The following is a 19,447-nucleotide window of genomic DNA, read 5'->3' as shown; positions in this document are numbered from 1 at the left end:
AGGCAAACCGGGAGGGATTGGGAGCAGAGCGGAGCAGAGCAAAGCCAGGAAATAACTGCTTCTCTGCCTGAGTAAGTTTCCTCTCAGCACTGAGGAGAATAGATTGCTGTGTCTCCTTGCACAGCTTTACCTCTCAGGTGGCCTACAGGACACCGAGTCACCTTGTCGTTTAATATCAGACACACCAGAACAGCTGTACCTTAGGAATGTTGATGCTGCTGGGGATGGGTGGCATAATTACACATGGCCCCGGTGTGTATATGCGTGCGTGCTCGGGTATGTTTGGGAAATAATTGGAAGTTCATAGTTTAAGGGCCTCAGGTTATCCCAATCCCCCAGAGCGCCTGAGCAAAAAATCTGCATCAGATCACACAAACATGTCATTCAGTTTGCTCACTTTTTCTCACCGACCGCTAACCGCTGGTCCGTTCCTCAGTATTCACAGCCACTTAGATCACGCTCACATGCACAACAGACCTCTCTACGCCTGTCTCAGTTTCACAGTCCAGAGCTGCCAAAATAGCCAACATATGTTTGGAAAATGAATGTGCTGCATATAGAGGTCAAACGGCTATGCAGTGCACTGCTCTGTGCTCATTTAGTTAAGTACAGACCATCATATACTTAGCTTGATTATTAAGAAACTCTCTCTACACTTTCTCTATGCTGGTTTTTGAATATTTTATATCATTCATAATTCACCAGTGCTGGAAAATTAAGAGCACTTAGAACGGTTGTAATTTGAGAGAAGAAATGAGTCGGCCAAGTGCTGCATGTTGACAGTGATGTATTTACGCTGCACTGATTAGAAAAGTACAAATCGCTGTGTTACATGCATTAGAGTAGAAATAGAGACTGATATATTGCACGTTGGCATACGACACAGAGCAGTGAAGTGTTGAAATACACCAGACTCTAATCCAGGAGTGCAGCCTTTATTAAATGAGCCCTTTTCTGCAGTGTTTGGCATTAAGCATACTGTGTAAGACGATAGGGGAAAGATCTGCAGTCTTCCTGCAGCATATACAAAAACAGACAAGATATTGCATAATCTGCAGAAATGCCGGTTTAAAGCAAAACAAATGGGCCACACAAAAATGAGTTTGAACCTCTTGAACCTTCTTTGCCTTATTACACAAAGAATGAGTCAACAGCATACAGCAGGCTGAGGCGCTCCAACACCAACAGTTGGTGATTTGTCTACAGCGGGCTTTACTCTGTCTTTGGTGCGGCACCGTGGCATCAGGGGTCACTCCTCAGAGATTTCAGGGGGATGTACTGGTGGATTTTCCATTTGTTGAAAAATGGCCTGACAGCCGCTCTCTTGCATGTGAATAAAGACCGCCAAAGCTGGAATAGCGTGACACCGTAAAATCTGACTTTGTACCAGAGGACATTGTTCATTTCCCATTGGTGTCTTTTGAACCATGTGCACCATCTCTCCAACAGAACATGGTCATTTTGTGCATGAAACATAACCAAATCTCAAACATCCAGGCCACAATCAGAAAACACAAAGAGTCATATGGATCTATTTTGTGACGGTTAAAACAATGTTGGTGTCAGAAAACGATCAGCAGGTCTGTTTGGTCCTCTCTGTTGTTCGACTTGTTCGATGGTACATGCCTCACAAATTTGTACAATCCACACCAATAAAACTGAATGTCATAAACTACAAAACACAAACACACAAACACACAATGTGGTAATGTTAACATATGTTACAAGTTTAATGTTCAGACATAAAATGGTTCATCTAATTATTATTGAATACATCAATGTTCTTTTTAATTCTGGAAACTTTGTTCTCACTGGTTGCAATTACAACCAAACATTAACCCCCCCTCCCGTCCCCCCTTTCACATAAACTTTATTTAGTTTCATTTTCAGGGAAAGAAAATGAAGCACATGAGACCGCTAAGGAGTATGATTTATGGAGGTATATTTGTGAGAACAAAACAGGGATTAAATAGTGTAAATTAGGCAGAGCCGTGGAGTTTTGTGTTACAGTAACAGATGTTTGGGACGCGAGTTTGACAAGCATGCAATAAACTTTTCAGACTTGTCTCTTGTCAGCTCAAACTGAAAAAAAAAAGATTGCATATGCCACCCAGACAAATTAAGACCAGTTGTGTTAATAACTCACTGCAAATGGTGCTTGGCAAGATTATTCATATTCGGTATGAATCCAAAAAGTTTGAAAATACTACAACGTTCTTGATTTGTCCTTTTTGACTGTTTTGTGTGAAAGTTCACCGCAGAACTAGAAAGGGTTTTGCAGGGTTTATTCCCTACCACAGACCCTGAAGAGGTAACCCAGTCTCACTGTGAGATGTTTAACCTTCGCCTCAGTGCAGAGTCGGAGCAGAAGCAGAACCCGAGCAGCAGAGCGGAGGTGTGGATGTTGACCAACAACAGACGACACATGAAAGAGTCCAGTCTGTCTGCTGTCCTTCATTAGGACTTGTCCGGGATGCAGCTGGATGTACTTACCTTTAATAGTGCTGATAATTAGCCCTGCCATTCCACGCTCTCTCTACGTAAACACTCTGCCACTCACACACACACACACACACACACACACACACACACACACACACACACCACAGGGTTTATTACTTGGAAGGGAATCATTATCAGGGATAATTTGAAAGCAATTTTGAGGCTCACCTATTACCTCTGTTTTGGTTCCTCCTGGTCATTAGCAGAGCTGTCAGGAAGATTGAATATTACACATTTAGAGGGGGGTCCCTGACTCCAGGTGTCAAGAGAGGTTAGGTAGAGCAAACGCAATGACAGACCATCACACAAAGAGCCATGGCCTGTCCCCTGAACTGCACCTTCATTTGTGATTCTAGTTGAAAAATGAGTTTGGTTTGCAATTTAGCTCGTTTGTGTATTTATCACCTGGGGGGGATCCTGGCTGAGATAATTCTGGGCTCTGATCAGCTAAGCTAGTAGTGCCAGAGGTAAAGGAGGACGTTAATCACGTTTCACTACAGTTTTTCTTCCTGTTTTTTTTTTTTTTTTTTTTTACCGTGAAAGATTAATCACTGTTTCAGGAGTTGCGTTGTAGAATATCAATAAAGGGCCCAATTATGAATTTGAGGTGCGGCCATTGTCTGTGGAAGACTTCCTCTTTGCCGGATTAATTATGAGTCTGCCTCTTACCTGCTGATTTTATTAAACCTTTTCATGTCTCAACTTCTATCTTTTCTTTGGGCATTAATATGCAGATCAAAAAAGAAGACAGATTTTCTCCGGCAAACAGCGAGGTCATGCTTCAAATTAGCATATTACTAATCTACATAAAATTGCTCCAAAGACACAGTCTTGTTAGAGTCGCAGCTCTGGGTGCAGTTTCACGTCGACTCAACTGTGACAAGGCTGAGTGGGCTTGTTATTCTAAATGTAACATTATTAACTTTACACGGGGAACATCCCATGCTGTATGCCTGCATATATTTCATCTGAATGACGCTGTGTTCATGCTCTGTGATTTACAACTCTTTGTATTGGTTATCAGGCCGCTTTAAACTTCACTCACTCAACTGTTTCAGCTTAAAGTATTAAAGAGGGAAATTGAAAGACAGAGAGGGCTGTCTCAGCTAATGTGCGGAGGCTTATGGAGACACAGTATAGGGAAACAGGCAAGACCAGGCCTATGAATAATCTGCCCGAGTGTTGTTGATATTTACAAGCTGAATGCAAATGTCATCGTCTCAATAGATCGTCTTTCCCCCCTCGTGACCGCTGCTCGGCTCTGTTTTGTATTCTCTCAGCACTTTAAGGTAAAGCCGGAGAAAATTAAATCATGAAATCATTACTGGGAAAGGTCAGAACATAAATATTTCATAATCTGATATTTTCTACGTGCGATCGAGTTTATGCACGGTGACGTTAAGGTTGTGAGAATACAGAATTATCAGGCTACTGTGTCTTTATCGTAGCTTAGCAGGTTCACACTGCGGTGGCAGGAAAAAGGCCGGCACCATTTGTGCTGAATGTTCAGATTCAGACCAGAGCTTGGACAATGACGGAGGAAAAAATGGAGCCGCAGCACTTCTTTTTGTAGTCCTTTGTCCAGCTGTCTTGCATAAGTTAATCCTTTTTTACCACTTCAGGCAGATCAATGAGGTCCTATACCTGCTAGTCCGACTCATAAAACGCTCGGATAACCGAAGCCTCCACAGCGTGTCCTGGGGTGCTGAGGCCCACAAGTCTGTGCACTGCGCTCCCCACACCCTTCCCTTTTCTTAATGATCAGGATTAGAAAGGCTGGGGCCTCTACTGTAGGAGGAAGCAGCTGCTTCCATGCTCATTATAACCTCACAAGTCCATAGAGTGGTAACAGCTGGAACACACGTTTCAGAGGGAGAAAGTTGGGATACTACGAAGATCTCATGTGGCCATGTGCATTCCACATTGAGCGGTGAGCTGCAGCTCTGAGGCATCGCATGACTAACAGATGACAAAAAGAACAGGCGTGAAGTGATGGATGCATTAACGCAATCATGCAATTGTTTAGATGTTTTTTTGAATTTGTTCTTATCAGGTGATGCTAGGTGGTTGGAAATTCTGATGAACTTTCCAACTACTGCGCCACCAGCGCCCCCTTTCCATTACTTTTGTGTCAGCTTATAATCACTCACTTTATGTGTAGATGAAGACACGAGTCGGCAGTGAAATAACAACAGGGTGTCATTTAATACAGCGCTTTAATCAAGAGCTCTGGTGTAGTTATGTGACATCTCTTATCTTCTTCAGACTATATATCTGCTGCTTCCGTTGATGGCGAGATGAGGTGGGCTAATGAAACGGATGGCGGAGTGCACTGATAAGGCTGCCACAGTCCAGACTCGAATATTACTTTAATGACTTGATCATCCTTTGCATTTATAATGGCCTGGAGCTTGTCTGCATTGGGTTGATAAAATGGTTACAGTGTGCGACAGTGACAGGCCATTTGGCTACATGAAGTCTCACTGCTGTACCTGCCCTCAAACACAGAAGAACTGCAAATGTGGAAAAAAAAAAACCCAGCGCCAGAGCAGGGCACGAAGACATTTAGCAGAAACATTTAAATTTGAAAGGCTATAAGCTGCCTCACTTGACACCTCCTAAATATGTAGAAAGTTTGCTCCTGTTTAAGTTGTCTGAGAGCATCCGTTTTCCTCCAGCACCCCCCCCCCCCCCCCCCCCCTCCTGCTGTGAGAATGAGAAAAATCCCCGCTGGCTTGCAAGGCCGAGGCTCTGGCTGAGGCGAGACGGACTCTTTAAATTACCCAACGCCTCGCCTTCTATAATTCTCCACTAATTGTCTGGAAGGCTCCGCATTCAGGTGTGGAATAATACTGACCGTGTGGCGTATTGAAATTCTACTGCTCTGCTCCCTGGGGTCACATTCACAATATCCTGCTCCGCAGAGCTGTGAATCTGGAGTTTAGCCTTCTGCATGAGGTAATGAAGAGCCACACTCATTCAGAAGAGTTCCTCCTCCGCCGCCGTGATGAGGCAGTGGCACCTTTGGGCCTATTATCGCAGCACTGCTATGACAGGTACAGACGCTTCACACCAAGACACCCTGAACTTTCATTACAGAGCCCCTCTAAGGAAGCACAGGAATCATAACAAGGACTTTTATGTTGCTACATCCATCCAATCATGCCTGGGATAGAGCTCCATTAATGGGATGAGACAGTGAGAGGGACAGAGAGAGAGAGAGAGAGAAAGGGGGGGAGAGAGAAGAGAATAGAGTAAGTAAAACAAATGAACTCAAGCAACAAAAGGAGAAGGTAATTGAAAATAAGCCCGACAATAAGAAAGTGGGGGAAAAAGAGAAGATTTTGCATAATAAAGTGGAACATTACAAAAGCTCAACAGCAGGCCTAAAGCAACTCTATAGCAAGCCTCCTTTCCATTGTTAACGGTGCTATTCAATGTATGGGCACCATGTGGGTATGCATGCATCCTGTACCACCAACCCCCCCCCCATGCTGACTAATGAAGTTGACACAGAGCTTTCAACTATTCATGACTTGAGGCCTGAATTATTTGTCGGGTTGATGTATGCAGGCAAACTGTGTTTCTTGAAGAAATCTGTCCCTCTCTGTGGGAATCTTCTGACTAGGCGTGCCTTTGATTTCAGAAATGTGGTCTCTGTTTCCTACATCAGTCCCTCGCAGTTAACTGCAACTCCTTGGGGTGGACGCTCGGTGCAGCTGTGGGCATGTGACAGAGAGAGATGGAAAGACAGAGGAAGAGGGAGGGAAGAGGCTAAGCTAAAGCTCATTACGCTTCTTGCTTACAGGCGTTGTGTGGATATTCTATTAGCCATATCGAAAGTGTAATTGTACTATTGAGGGGGGGAGGACACAATGTTGTCGGGATGCCAAGCTTTCTCTCAGCGACTAGCGAAGTGTGGTAATCTCACACACCATCTCATTACAGTTTAAACCCCCAGCAGCTGCTCGCATTAGACTTTTATTACATGCTGCAGCTCACAGCTGTGCTGGCATGGCCCCGGACAGGATGGTGAGAGACGGGAACAAAGACAGACAGACACAGGGATTCCAGCACAACATTTGGCTCCCATCAGAAAAGTGGAAATATTGAAGCAGAGGGTTGTAATGACCCTAGCAGCCTCTCAGTGTGATAACTCCGCAGCCCCCTCTGCTCCAGACCCTAAACCAAGGCCAAGGACAGTCGCACAGATGGACCATGTCAAACCCAGTCAGATTGGGATTCGATCAAAACTGCCGGAGCAGTGGTCATGCAAAAGCTTCACGCCGGGACAGCTTTCACAAGCATTTGTCTCGTTCAGAAAGCAGCATGTGGCGGTGCTACTCCGTTATCTCAACAGTCACATCTGTTTTAAAGAGGCTGTGCGTGTGTGTGTGGTTCATGTATTCATCTCTTTGCGTGTGTACAGACCATTAGCATAGCAACTTGAATACCTGTACAGCATGTTGATGTCTTATAAGAAGAGCTATAGCCATGATGTTAGCAGTGAGAAGCCCAAACTCTCCCTGAGAAACCTTTTTTAAAAAAAAGTTTTTTACATTTAAGTAGCAGAATTTAAAAAGTTATTGGGTAAAAAACAAAATACTGATGCTAGGTTTATTAAATAAAAATATTAATCTGTTTATGATTCATGAAAGAAACCCATTTCTGGTGTTCTGTGATGGTATAGATATTAAGCTCCTCTTTTTAATTAGGTTGTATGAAAATATTAGTGTGACACAGTGTCGCACATCATTTTATTAATGAAAGTGTCCCAAATGACCTTAAACTTACTGTCCTAATATATAAAACCATGTTTGATCATTTGGGACACTAAGAAAAGTCCTCTTTAAAAAATTAAAAACTCTCTCAAAAAATACATGTTTAAGTTGGTATATACCCTTCTGCATCTCACATGGTTGTTTATCATTTTTATGCTTTCAAAATGTATAACCTTATAATAAAATCAAGCTAAAACACCCCTCTACCCTCGTTTTTTAATTTACCTTCATTATTTCTTCCTCTTCCCTACCTCCCAGCACTGTCTCTCATTTTTTCGCTGCCTGCACTCTCTCTGTCTGCACTGGACTTGAACCCTGAACCTTCACTCTCTTAGGCAGCAGTCCTAACCACTAAACAACTATGCTGCTTGTCAGTGCTTTCTTTTTGAGGGGATTTGTTTGTTTCATTTCAGAACATTAGGGTAGTTTAAATCATCTCCAATGGGAGAAACCCAGAGCACTCCAGCTTACCAAGATTTGACCACTCAACCTCTTGAATGGGAGACAACAGTCTTAGCCACTACCGCACCGTGCAGCATGTCAGCAAATGCTTTTTAGAGGGTTTGTCCTTTTCATTTCAGGACTTTATGGTAGTTCAATATTATTTGTGATGGGAGAAACCTAGATTAACACTGGATGGCCTCAACCAAGATTTGATCACTCAATGTCTTGGTAGGGAGGTGGGATACTTAGCCACTTTGCCATTAAGAAGCCTGTAAGTAAATGCTCTTTTAGTGGGTTTGTCCTTTTCATTTTAGGACATTAGAGTAGTTTAAAGTCATCTCAAATGGGAGAAACCCAAATCAACACTGGATGGTCTCAACCAAGATTGGATCACTCCACCTCTAGGTTGGGTGAGGCATCAGAATTAGTCACCACACCACCAAGTAAACGCTCTTTTAGTGGGTCTGTCCTTTCATTTTCATACTCATCCAACAAACACTTTTTGTTCAGTAATGAGGAAAGGCTACCTTCCCTACCCTCCTGTCCCTACCCTATTCAAATGTATGTCCCAAAATACCTGAATTCACCCCAGCAGACTTAGTGAGAAACCATTTCTGTTTTAGAAAAAGACACAAATCTGAAAATACTGAAGTTATTCAGTTTGTTAGAACTGTTCCTATTCAAACAGAAAATATGTTTGATTGAGGATTAAAAAAGGTGAGCATTGCAAGATGGATAAAGTTATGCTGTTATCTTTGTATGAAGAGTTAAAACACGATTAACGACACATTTTATTTCCCTCTTTTAAAGTAATAGATACTGAAAAAGAGCTTTACTGTCTTATTGATAAAGATTCTGCATTTTCTGAAAATTCTCTGAAGCATTAAACAGAAAGAGAAAAAGTAACTGATGACAGATGGGATGGCAGACACAAGTGGATGCAGATGTGATTTCTTTGTATTCATGTATTGTGTCTTGTGCTTAGTGGGCTGTTGTATGTTTGTATACACTCGTACCGTGGGATATATCCTGGAGGGGGAATGTGGGAGGTTTATGTTTATGTATGTGTTGGATGATGTTTATGTCATGCACGTTTGGATGAGGTTCAGGTACTGTGCTGTTAGATGATGGTGGGTTAACACAATGTTTGGCTTGCTGTTGGTTAATGTGTCTAAATAATCCCCTGAGGGAATGGTTATGTAAATGATCAGACATGAAAATTAAATATTCATTCAGCCAGTCATTGCAATGCTTACAAATGTGTATCGTTGGTTCATATTGTTTATAGGTTTGAGTCAACAGAAAGAATAAAAAAACAGAATGAATTGATCTGAAACAATTGATAACTACACACTCCTGGGAAACAAAGAAGTGATCATTTAATTATACCACATTTCAGAAATGATTGTGTGTGATGTCTGGTGTCTATCTGGATATTTATTTCTGGTTCATAGAGAGTTTATTGACCCCTCTCAGTGTTTCGGGCTTGTGTGTATCTATGGAGAATACAAATAATCCTGGTTTACCAGAAAATAACAACCTCCCTGATAAAGAGCAGAACACTAAGACACCATTTAGTCTTGATAATTGGCCTGAGTAGCATGGAATGGTTAATATCCTGGAAGGCGTTCACATTATTTATCCCCCCGTTGAGTATATATGCAGCAGGCAGGAGAAACAAATTCACTTACACAAAACAATATAATGAAATCCAATACCGCAGCACCAAATCTAAAGCATGAAAAACATACACTCAATTAAGTGCAGACAGTGGACAGTCACACGAGCTCCCAAACGCTAATATTATGTTTGCAACGTGATCAGATTAAACTGCCATGTTGTACAGGTGTTCTCATTATTGTGTCCGTTGCTGGTGTTCATCAACTTTCTCTCTCTGTGTGTGGCTGCATGTCAGTCTGTGCAGGCGCAGTGTGTGTGCGCACCCCGCCTGTGTGTCTCACCTTGACTTTAGTGTGACTGCGTCGTACTCGCAGAGGACACTGGGACACAAAGCCCAGCTGGGGAGGGAGATGAAGCACAGCTGGGGATAATTAAACCCAGCACTGTCTCCGTGAAGGGGCCGGGCAGCCGGGGCCCGGCCTGGAGTCCCCCAGACAGAGCAGCTTGGATCTGGACTGACTACACCACAGTCTCCCCTCCGCTGTGTTCCCAGATCAGAGGGAAGAGGCATGAGCCTGACAGCGACTCAGCCGTTGAAACGTGTCTGGATTAAAACCCAAAACACACAGCTTGACTTTGTTGTTATTTCCCTAAATGAACAATATAATGCGATGCCACTCATATGCTCTCGTTTGTGGACAGCAGTGATCAACAGAGCATGAGTGGAGGCATCTGAGAACATAATTGGCCGGGGAACTGATAACACGGAGGTTAACCGTATCAGACCTGGCCAACTTTATCGGCCCTATATTTGCCTTGGCTCTGTATGAGGCGTGGAAGCCGGCCACATCACAGCCAGGGCTCGCCCGCGTCAAGCTGTGGCTGGGGTTTGTCTAATTTGAGGAATGCTTTTTCCTGTTTTTCCTCCACGAGTCTTGATTAATTTACAATGGCAGTGCTCTCCATCTGCACAGTGCTGGTTCTGTATCATTGGATATGAAAAAGGTTTACTTTGGATGTTGTGCTAGAAACGTGAAACCCTCTCCAGATCACCTAAATATCTTTTTAAAAACCTCTGCGGCATGCCAACTCAAACAGCTTTAGATTGAATGACTCGACCTGTCCCATATTTTAAAAAGCCTGTAGTTGCTACGATGATAAAACAGCACTTTCCAAGAACCATCAAACTCCTGGCTGTTGCCAAAGCTGCAGAGGTGAATGACCTAGCGTGCAAAAATTGTAACAAGATTAATCAGGAAAGGCTTGGGGGGGAGGTGGAGCTGTGCCTGTGCTATCACTGCTGTTTTCACTTCCCACTGTTTGTTAGAATAAGTTAGACCACTGAATGGAACGTTTGATTACCGAGGCATTGAGATGGTTCATTAATGATGCTGTTAATAGCATCCTCCATCATTTGGGGAAACACTATGTTGTTGCACGAGGAGTCAATACGGCAGGCATTTCAGCGCCTTTATTAAGTTACACTTTACTGGTCTGTAAAATTTGACTGCAGACATTTTATTTGCCACTTCTTGATAGCTTTGCTTGAATTACTGGGCGGTGTGGGGCATCTATCTAAACATGAGCTTATCTTGCAACTCACTTGGTTGTAAATAACACTCCCCTCTCTCCTCTCCTCACACACTATTTACCTACTTCACTGCAACCTTCACCTGCGTCCTACTTTCTCACTTTTGCCCGTAGAACGGATGGAACAAGGCCAACCGGAGATCATTAGCGGTGGTTAGGTCAGTTATTTTTCTGATCAGAGCCTCGATAGCATGGTCTGTGCAATATGTCTTCATTACGGGAATCATTTTAATGTATTCCTCTGTAGTGGAAAGGCCGATCACATCAGTCATAAGTGAGCAGCTACAGGATTTTTGATTAAATCCCAAGGTGCGGACTGAGATGAAATGAGCTTCATTGGCAGCGATATTACCATTTATTGCCTTAGCTTTTCACAAGAAATGGTATTTTAACAAAGCAAAGCTCCTTTTTTCCATCAAGTCAATTTGCATGACGAGCAACAGATCTCTCAGGAAGCTGTTAGCTTCTCTGCTGTAAACAACACACACACACAAACAGACACACAGTCACATGCACACAGCATGATCAGTCAGACATGACTCGCAAAATAGACGGTGGATGCATTATCAGGCAGATTAGGAACAGAACTGATAAACCCCTGTGAGCAGAGCAGCTCACAAACAAGTCATCTGTTTGTTCATTTGGCCTTCGTATTTACTCCAGTCCCTGTAACCAACAGAGAATGAGAATGACACTCATTTCATATCAGGTAACTATAGAGATTAGCAAACATGCTCTCCCGCTTCAGTTGCAAACGCAGCACTGATTACAGCCCCCCCCCCTTCTGTCCTACACAAACAGGGCGCAAAAACAAACATTTTAATTCCAGTGAATCTTCATGTCTTTGAAAGCATCATTAAACCGAGGCCTCATAAACACAGCTAACCATGATGGATGGCTGAAAAGACTCCATAGTCCTCCTCCTGCCGAGATGGAGATAAGTTGTTCCTGCAATGCTTCATGCATTGTGACGTCTCCTCCGGGTTGTTGCAGGGTGGAAGCCCACTCCACCCCTCGAATCCATCAGGCTTTAGTGTGGGGGGGGGGGGGCTCTATACAGCTTGTTAGAGTAACACGTATGACCATGTAGGAGCCCTAATGAGCGGTGAGCTAGCCGGGAGAACCGTGTCTGGACGACAGAGAACATAAATCTCCTGTCCTGCTCTGCGCCCCGGGGACTGCACGAACACCAAAAATTGTGTGTGCTTGTATGAATCCACAGCATGTGTGTGTGTATGTGTGTGTGTGTTTGAGTGTGTAGGATGAGCGTGCATGCAAACACACAGACAATGCAGATGACTAGAGCAGTATCCTCCCGGGAGTCTCATCTAGCATACTTGAAAGAAGCAGGTTGTTTGAATTATGATCTAACAATAGTGTTCCACTCCCGCGCTATAAATGAATCCAATACCCGCATATCTATCATTAACATAGCACTCGCACTCAGCTTGCTTCTTTTCATTTGGAATGAGTTTCAGAAATCAATCTACGCATACTCTGCAAAAAAAAAAAAAACATCCTGCAGCTCATAATAAGGTTATAGTAATTTTTTCTGTTTTTAGGTCTCTTGTACATAAATTGAAGTGTGTGGCATTGATCAGATTTAGAGCGTCCTGCTTCCTTCCTGCTTCCGGAGAGATCTCTGTCTCCTATGTTTATCTCCTGTACCTCCCTGATATAGAGTAACATGCAGACTGCTCGTCTTTTTTCCCTCACACACACTTTTCCTCCCCCCTTACAAGGCAACTGGCTGTAGTGTGAAGTATGTAATGAAGGAGTGAAACTCCATTTAAGTATTGATTTGTGGGGGAAGTTTACCCCTTCTACTGAGGGATATGAGCTGGAGTGCAGCTTTAAATAAAACGGTGTGCTCATGTCTGGGTGTCTGCATTAGAGAAGCACAGAGACAGGGAGGTATAGACAGTGTGCATGCATGTGGGCCGCAGGAATGTGTAACAGAGTGTGTGTGCGTGAGAGAGAGACAGTGTATGTGTGAGTTATACAGCCCAAGGGAGCTGCTATGGTCATATTTTAATAACTCACAGTATGTTGGATTATGTACTGTGGGCTTGTAATATCACACCGTCAGGGCAAAGCCCTAACAGATCCTCTGTTAGCTGGCCCTTAGTGGGAAAAATAAAAAAACACATATCAGGGGACTCGCCAAAACATTGTTTTCAGTTCTGCAGCACTTGTGAAAATGTGAGCTCCCACATGATTCCAGTTCAAAGGTACGCTTTCGCCGTTTTGTCTGCCTCAGCACGCAGCGCTCTCTCTCTCTCTCTCGGCTACAATGAACAGAGCTCCAGGTTTAATAGGTCTTAAGTAGCGCACCCCTTTGAAGACCAAACACTCTCTTGCTCTCTTCCTTTTCTACACACACACACACACACACACACACACACACATATATATATATATATATATCGACACCATTGCTGTGTGAGCAATAAAAACTAAGGAACAGTGACTAGTTCTCTCTCTGACACATCAAAAGGAGAGCTAAGGGGAGTAATGTGTGGAATGATGTGTGTGTAGACCAAGGCCGGGATGCCATTCATGGTTGCAGTGTTGTGGTTTTAACTGCCTGAGGAGGCTTTGAGGCTGTGGCTGGCAACTTTTATACTGTAGTTTTAACACATAGTCTGCTGCAATCTCAAATGATCTTGTTGTGTTAGAAAAGATTAGCTCCAGTTTCTCTTTCTCACCTGGACAAAGTACAGAATATATGACATGTCATGTGCTTGGTAGAACAGCAGCAATAATGTGTTATATCACGTAGCTCACTCTATAAAACAATAAACCATGAATCATAATCTACATGAAGAAACATCTGCTTTATGAGAGACAGAAAGAGAAACTTAACTGGGCGCACACACACGCACCATGGGGTGCATCAGTGTGGGTGTGTGCTTTGCATGTAAGCACATATGCATGTTCACGTGTCTGACTGTGAGCTATCGTATAACTCAGGCACTGAAGGAGAAGGAGAAAGTTACAATTAGCCTCCCGCCGAAAGCGTAGCCTCATCCTACAAGGCATGTTTACGCTTTAGTCATGCGGTAATTACATATGTCGTCTTTTGTTTTCTACTCCCCATAAAGAGGGGAACATAATGAGGGAAAAGGCAAATTAGACCGAGAAAGAAAAAAAAAAGATACTACACTGTGCTCCGTTTTTGTCTTCAAGCTCATTTAGGCCTCGGAGAACATCTATGGGGTTTGATATGGAGGGAGAGGAGGGGAAGAGAGGACTGTAAACAGGGACTCTGCTTCTCCAGATGGGAAACTTCTGCTAAACCGTAATGAGAATGCATAATGACGCAAACAAGCTTGATGGAGCTAGACATGCAGCGCCTTCATTCAGGAATATAAAACCTCTCGCACAACTTTTTTTTTTTCTCCTTGTCTTGTTTTATTCACTATGATATCCATTCCGAGCCATAAGTGGAAGTGAAATGTCTTCATTAAATCTTTAAAGGAACATGTTTCATTTCTTTTTCATTTTCCCTTCTTTTCCCCGGCCGTTGCCCAATAGGGAGAGAGGCATGAAAAAGGCAAGGAAAAATGATAGAAAAACAAGGAATAGGAGTGACTGCTCCTAATGGGACGGTTTTCAGCAGCTGCATTAACAAGCCTGTTTGATTTGCTTCTCTTAAGTGAAGTTGTCAGTCCGTGTGTCCGGCGTGCTATGTTTAGGATGTCTAAAAGAGTTGTGTTTTCTGGCATGGGTTGATAATAAATGCTAACGGGGTGACCTTACGTCTCCTTCCTCGATGTTGCTCTACAGTCACTCTCAAAACAAGAGCCAGAAATCCTTCTGAGCTGAGGTCAAGAATCCATCAGCGGGGTTTTTTTTGCAATAACACTCATTTCCATGCACGCTCTGTGAGAACCGTGCCTAAGGGAACCAGGCCTTCCTCTGGTCTTGGTGAACCCCCCTCTCTTAATATCATAAAGCAGCGCATTACGCCCAATTGAATCCGCTGCGTTGTGAAATAAGGTTAAAACACTTGTACCTCTCTGAGTGTGGTTCTTTACATATGCAAATGTGAAAAAGCTGGATTGTCTGCTTTAATTTCCATAATGTGAATCATGAATGTGCCTAAGATGTGCTTGGAGGATTTTCTGGCTGCGCTCGGGAAGAAAATCCATATTTGGCACTGTACAAAAGAAATTAAGATTACAGTAGTGTAAAAAGAGCCAGATTACACACACACACACACACACACACACACACACACACACACACACACACACACACACACACAGATAAGTAGACACATGTATATGCATATGAAAACACAGTGTTTCCATAGATCAGTGTATTGTGAAGGAGCCCCATGATTGTGAATTACTTCAGCATGACTGTTTGATGAAAATGCATCTCCTTGTCCTTGGAAATGTGGCCTAGTCAGTCAATATGGTTTTTACAGACTGGGTTATACACTCCACTCTGAAGGCAACAGACACTCTTTGACTCACTGAAACAATAGAGGAGAGGAGTGGGGGGGCTTTCTTTTTGCAGAGTCTGCATTATTGGATTTGGATTGTAACATAGTAGCATCAAGTTGGGCTGAGAGGGGCCTGTGAATATCACGTTGGAATCACAATAGACAAGGGCCGATTGTTTTTGCACAGCACTCGCATTAATAATTCAATCATTTGACCCGTGACATGATTTCCCGTAAAACAATCCGATCCTCTGAGGGTTGATAGAGATATTTGAAATCTATGAGTTTGTGCGGTATGTGTGCAAGTGTGTGTGTGTGTGTGTGTGTGTGTGTGTGTGTGTGTGTGTGTGTGTATCTGTTTCGACCTTCCCTGCATGACACAGAACCGACGCCCTGAGGCTACGACTCCACGATTTAGAGAAGAAGAGAGACAAGATATCAGAAAGTGTGTGCTGCAGCATTTCCTGAACTTCAGATGTGCACTGCCCCAAGGGTGCTCCAATAAGCACACGGCAGAAATGGAAGGACTTACACAAACCATACACTTAAAAAGTAGAGCAGCACTCTGGGAGGATAAGGAGAAAATCTCCACGATGTATGCAGAGTACATTAAATATAACAAACAGTGTGTGAGTGAGTGTAAACAAAGCACAGTAATATCATAATACATTGTTTTAGGGATCAGTACTGACAGAGGAAAACAGCTCAGGCCGGCTGCACACATGCAGACATAGATGAATGGAGGGCAGGAATGAACACACATTTGCACGGACACACACAAAGTAACAGCGCGTTCACTTGCACGCGCAGGAAAAAGCAGGGGTGCCATCTATCAGGCTGCAGACGGGGGGAGCCTTGGAAGGGGAAATCTGTCCTGTGATGGCTGTAAATGAGGGCTGTGGCGGCGCTGTCACATTGCGTTTGGCTGGGACACAGGAGCTACGAGGGGTGGAGGGCATGGACACTGTGTACTGATATAATGAACTTGGGAGATGGCTGGAGCATAGGCAGCCACTGTGATTCTGTCACAGCTAGTGGTGCTCCATTTCTGCAGGAAAAAAAAAAAAGGGGGGGAGAGAAGGGAGGAAGGAGAGAAAGTAAATTGAGTGCAGAGAAGAAAAGAGCGAGGAAGAGGCGAAAGGCAATGATCAAGACAGAAAAACAGAAGGAGAATGAGAGGCAGAGAAAGGCTGGGAATGCATAAGCAGCCCTGCAGAAAAAAACAAAACAAGGCACTAATCGTTGTTGGATCGGTGAGGCTATACCAGTATTATAGCAGAAGAATATTTACTCTAATTAGAGGCGGCTAATGTGTCTCCAGGTATAAAGGCTGTCAGCACTTTCCTGAGAATAATTAGAAGCACAGAGCATGCATTGTCCAGGAGAGCGCTGCACAGCTCCCTTTGAACATCATTAACAGTTCACTGACAACAAAAGCCGAGTTAATAGAATGTAATGTGGTCTCCTCACCCATCCGTTTGTTCAAATGGTCATTAGGGTAATGCAGAATAATTCCTTCCTTCTGTGCTTCAACCCAAAAAAACTCAGTGACTCCTCCTCCTCCTCCCATGTGCCCCTCTACATTTTTTTTTTTCATAAGTCCTGCCTCCATTTCCCTCTCTTTCCCCCCTAGACGAAGAAAACCCTCTCTCTCTCTCTCTCCAGCCTGCGTCCTCCATATCAAGATGATAAACACGATTTCATGGTGCGTTACAATCATCAGTCTTCATAAAACAAACGGAATCCTCTATAAAAGAATTAATTCTGCGTCCGAGAGACAGAGCCAAATGTATAGATTTACAATTCCACACTTGGGTTCCCCACCGTGTTTTAATGCATCATAAACACTTGGTGTTTTTTGGTCTCTGTTCCAATAAAAACAGAGAGCGCGGGGGTGTAATATCTGGAGCTGGGGGAAATTAAAGCTGAAGTTCCTCTCCTCCTCAGTGCACTCCCAGCTCTCTCTCTCTCTCTCTCTCACACACACACACACAACCACACGCGCACACACAACCACACACACACGCACACACGGTTAATCAGCAGCCCAGAGAGAAATCTAAGACCACATCTACACCCAGTGGAGGGAACCTGATACAACCACATCTTCCCCCCCCCTCCCCACATTCCCCTTTTTCTCTTAATCATCAACACACACACACACATGCTCCTGCTGATAAATTGGACGCAAGGTTCAGTATGATTAACTAAAGTTAATGAAGACTGAAAGTGATCTCCAACACGGTAACCATAGAAAGGAAGTCTTTGCAAAACCATGAAGGCTGCATTAGAAAACCTGGTGAACATTCTCGTTCTCCCATTTGTGCCTCTGCAGCTATTTCCAAAAGTCCTTCCAGACTGCGGCGACAAACATAACCCTTCTGACTGGAGGAAAAATAAATCATACTTTCAAGTGAAGACAAATGCCTTATCCGTTGGGAGTAGCCTCAGGCTATAGTCATAATGGCCTCTCTCTCTCGCTCTCTCGCTCTCTATTTCTTCCTTTTTGTCTCAAGGCAGGGAGTTTCCCTGAACTAGTTTTAAAACATCCAGCCAAACCAACCTTACGCAGCAAAAAAAAACTAGTTCAGAAACGAGTTGGCTTGTCTTGTTTTAAGACTTATTTCATGGTGTGCTCCAGGAGGATGAGGAGGACCCAGTGGAAAAACTGCTGCCCAGCAGCAATTTCGAGCATCCTCCACTATCAAAACACAATTACACTCCATGCATGGCACAAGGTCGTTACTCATGTCTGATCTTGTGTCGTAGCTATAAAAGCCGTGGATTTCCTAACGCTGCAGTCACACTGTGTGTGTGTGTTTGGAAGGACTCGGGCTTGGCTCAGCGCGGAGCAGGCCAGCTGCAGAAGTCTGTCTCCTGTCCTCGCTCCCCTCCTCATGCTCTCAGTGATATCAGGTTGCCACTCCTCCTCCTTCAGCCCATTACACAGGCCTCTTTATGCTGCGCTAAAAGCTGCTCATGTTCAAACACTCCTGGGAAAAGCTCCTTAAAACACGTCAGGATGAGAGGCCCTGTCTGGTAAAATATTAATAGGAAGTTAATTGGTTGTTAATGGACTGGTGCTTGGGTAAGAATCGCCCTCCATTAGATAGGCCACGGAAACAACCCATTCAGAGGTGTCTTCTTACCACCTCCAGCATCTAATTGTTTCCCGGTCACTGTAGCCATGAGTTGCAGTAACCTGGTGTAAAAGACATCATTGATGGAGTTTTATAGAAGGAGAAGGTACTGTGTGAGATTGGTATTGTGGGTTTTTGGTTACTCTAGCGACATGTTTTAACAATCTCTTCTTCTCTCTTCTTCTGTGTCATCTTCTCACATTTAAAGAAAACTTTCATGTCCATACTCCTCCCTCGCGTTAATCTTTCCCATATCTCCACATGAGGAAACGCTTAAAACTTTTTGTTGTTTTGCGGCTTGAGTGTGTTTGTGCTTTCTGCGGTTCTCCTTACCCAACAGGAAAAATCCCTCTTCTGCTAGAGTAGGCATGTAATATTGATGCAGAGCAGACTCGGAGAAACACAAGAAATCAAATGGAATCCAAACTAAGTTCAAATGCCGACAACAACACATACATTTTTGATCATTGCAAACCTACAAGACGCCATTCCTTTTTAGGGAAGCCACAGGGGCATGTGTAGCAGAGAATATATTTAGAAATAAGTGATATTTCAGCATGTCTTTCAATCCCAACCTCGTTCAGCTCCAATTCATTTATGAGAGGGACAAATACTTGTTGAAAGAGGTTGCTCAGGAAACGGTGCTTAAAATGGTGGTGGAGGTTACCCAGACAGACTGCTTTTTACAGTTCAGCCTTTTAAATGCAGATTGTAAAAATAAACCACCTCTGAAAGATATGTCATTTCTTTCTGGGCCTGTCGACATCAGAAAAATATTGTTGAACGGTTGAACTTATTTTGCCTGAAATCTGTGCCCTTCTACAAATAAACTTTCAATTCAAGTTTGATAAAGATTAAAAAATAGTTTTCTCACGATACAAAGCTTTTACTTCATCTATGACCTTTCAACATTTCCA

General features: G+C 43.4%; 2 protein-coding genes across 2 annotated transcripts in view; one reads left to right on the top strand and one right to left on the bottom strand.

Annotated features, from left to right (window-relative positions):
• zc4h2 (zinc finger, C4H2 domain containing) overlaps positions 1–19,447 on the top strand; it is a 185,741-nt gene that overhangs the window by 132,516 nt on the left and 33,778 nt on the right. The gene's annotated exons all lie outside the window — the stretch shown is intronic.
• nxt2 (nuclear transport factor 2-like export factor 2) overlaps positions 1–19,447 on the bottom strand; it is a 176,015-nt gene that overhangs the window by 131,382 nt on the left and 25,186 nt on the right. The window lies entirely within an intron of this gene.

The sequence above is a fragment of the Labrus mixtus genome, chromosome 10, assembly GCF_963584025.1.
Source record: "Labrus mixtus chromosome 10, fLabMix1.1, whole genome shotgun sequence".
Lineage (NCBI taxonomy): Eukaryota > Metazoa > Chordata > Actinopteri > Labriformes > Labridae > Labrus > Labrus mixtus.
This window is presented reverse-complemented; position numbering and strand designations above follow the sequence as displayed.